General features: G+C 40.3%; 1 long non-coding RNA gene across 1 annotated transcript; it reads right to left on the reverse strand.

The window, feature by feature from the left end:
* Positions 1-558: 558 nt before the first annotated feature.
* On the reverse strand, positions 559-1,556 carry LOC122134224. Its single transcript, XR_006159332.1, has 3 exons — positions 1,442-1,556; positions 764-810; positions 559-644 (listed from the first exon to the last, which is right to left on the reverse strand). It is a non-coding gene; the product is annotated as an uncharacterized LOC122134224 (long non-coding RNA).
* Between the last annotated feature and the right edge of the window lie 1,265 nt (positions 1,557-2,821).

Raw genomic sequence — 2,821 nt, forward strand, 5'->3', positions numbered from 1 at the left:
GTGACTATTAAATGACACAATATCAAGACAGTTGCAATTGTAAGATATAAAATCGCAATAACTTTTTCTTTTCTTTTCTGTGTCTCTGTGGTTCTTTACAAAAGGTTGTTAAATCTGACACAGAGACACAGAAGATTCAGGATAAACCCCAAATCCAGCATAGAGGGGTTCAGTGAATGTGGTGTTGAATGTGTATATGTGTGTGCGTGTGTCTGTGTCAGAGACACTGTAGAAGGACAGAATGCCAGACAGACAGTCCAGATATATACCTACTCTATTAGAGCGAGCTGAAGGGCCAAATACATCAGTGCTGTTATTATTGTACCAGACAGTATAATTCATATCAGAAACAATACATACTCCAGGACTTTTCATTAAGTCCAAACCAACAGTCAATCCCACTTTTCCTGCTGATTTCTTTATATGTCACTGCTACATGGACCTGAGCCGCTCCATTCAACCTCCCAGTAAAACAGCGTCCAGTCAGACTCTCTCTGCACATAACCTGCTCTTGTTGCGCAAATCTGTCTGGATGATCAGGATACTGCTGATGATCTTTCACACATTCCAGTTTTTTTTGTAGTCTTCAGACAGGATGAGTTGAGTGTGTGCTGTGTTTGGATCCAGTGTGAGATCACAGGCATCTGAACACAAGAAGAGAGATAAAAATCATCTATGGCAGCATTAAATATGCACAGGTGTGTCGTGTGTTTTGAAGAGAGAGAGAGAGAGAGAGAGAGAGAGAGAGAGAGAGAGGACCTACATTTTCTCAGTCCTGGTTTGATTCTGAAATGTCCTCCATGGTCCAAACTAGTAGAGACAAACACAAACACACAAACAAAAAAGATTTTATATGAAGGAAGATTGTTAAAACTACAAATTAGTTTCGTAGCTTTTCTGTTATCATTTCTCTCCCTCATGTCGTTCCAAACCCTTCAGACCCATCAGATTCATCTTCCAAACACAAATAAAGATATTTTTAATGAAACCTGAGACATTTCTGTCCATTGTTTCAAGATCCAAAAAGGACATAAAGGCATTATAAAAGTAATTCATATGATTTAAGCAGTTTAATCATTTGATCAAAACACACACAATGTGAGTAGTGTGCATGAAATATAGTAAACACATATTCTGCCTGTGTGTGCTTTTTGATTTAACTGAATTTAGTTAAGTTAGTTATCCTGTGTATTTAAGGCCCTGTGTTTACTGTGCTGGTTTGTCAGTAGATAGATGTAGATGTTTGTGTTCCAGCCCATGCATATTCCTTGATTCCTGATGGTTTTGTTTATTAAATCATCCTACACCTAGATCCTTGTCTGCACCTTCCTTCGTCGGTCCCTTTTTACAAAGACCTCACAAATGCAAGCTGCAAAAAATCCCTCTTAGGTAACCCAGATCACATACAGATACACATATGAGTCATAACAGCCCCACATACTTGAGTATGTGCAGTTTATAGTTTGGATCCTCATATCTTTGTTTGAGCAGCTGGACTCCTGATGGACCTGGGTGATTGTAGCTCAGATCCAGCTCTCTCAGGTGTGAGGGGTTTGAACTCACAACCTAAAAACACACACACACAGTCAGATCATCTACAGACACACACAGTCAGATAATTTATAAAAGAGGAGATCAAATAAAATACAGACACCCATGAACATTACAACTGGCCATCTGTACATCATCTCTTATATGTTTGTAATACCTCAGTATCTCCAGTCGACAGTTTGTACTCTTTAAACCATTAGAGATCAGCTTCACTCCTGAATCTTGTAGGTCATTGTTACTCAGATCCAGCTCTCTCAGGACACAGTTTGAGGATTGTAGGGCTGATGCCACAGTGTTACAGGACTGAGCCAGTGACATTACAGCCCAGCAAGACTGAAAGAGAGCAGAAACACATGATAACTAATATCAGCTTAATTCTTGTTAAATTCAAATGAAATGATTAAGACATGACTAAACACTTACAGGGCTTTTCTGCAGTTGATCACAGCTGGTATCAGTCTTCTTCTGCCCTCATCTGATGTGTTGTATTTCTTGAGGTCCCAGCTCATCCAGCGGCTTCTCTAACATCCTGAAGCATGTAGGAGATTGTTGAGCAGTGGGCAGGAGAGAGTTTCTTCTCTGAGTGTTTGTTTGATTTCACAAACCCCTGAATCTCACTGGAAAGAGTCTGATCTTTTACTTCCAGCAGACAGAGGAACAGATTGATGGATCTTTCAGTGGAGAGTTCATGTCCATCTTTGATCTTCTCTTTAATGTACTGTGTGGTTCTCCTGATGCTCTCTGAGCTGTTCTCTGTGTGTGTCAGTAGATCCTGTAAGAGTCTATGATTGGACTCCAGTGAGACGCCCAGCAGGAACCGCAGGAACAGATCCAGATGTCCATTTTTACTCTCAAGGACCTTATTTACTGCATCTCTATGCAGATTGTGCGTCACATCACAAAACTGCAATGTATCAATATGTATATTACCTAATAGTAAAATGCATAGAATTGCAGCGAGAAATCTTCCTGAACGCTCAGATGAATGAAGCTGAAGACTTTCCTCTGATGAATCAAAGACTCTCCTCCTTAAAGAGTCTCAGTACAAATCCCAGAATACACTGAGGCATCAGTGACATCTATGCCGCTCTCAATCAGGTCCTCCTCATAGAACATCACATTGCCCCTAATCAGCTGTTTGAAAGCCACTTCAGCAAGTTTCACAATCACTTCTCTGTTGGACTGCAGGAGTTTCTCTGGATCTCTCTCATCATACTTCTGGTTCCTCATGTTTGATCTGAATCAGCAGGAATTGGATGTACATTTCAGT

This window comes from Cyprinus carpio, unplaced genomic scaffold, assembly GCF_018340385.1.
Source record: "Cyprinus carpio isolate SPL01 unplaced genomic scaffold, ASM1834038v1 S000006494, whole genome shotgun sequence".
Taxonomy (NCBI): domain Eukaryota; kingdom Metazoa; phylum Chordata; class Actinopteri; order Cypriniformes; family Cyprinidae; genus Cyprinus; species Cyprinus carpio.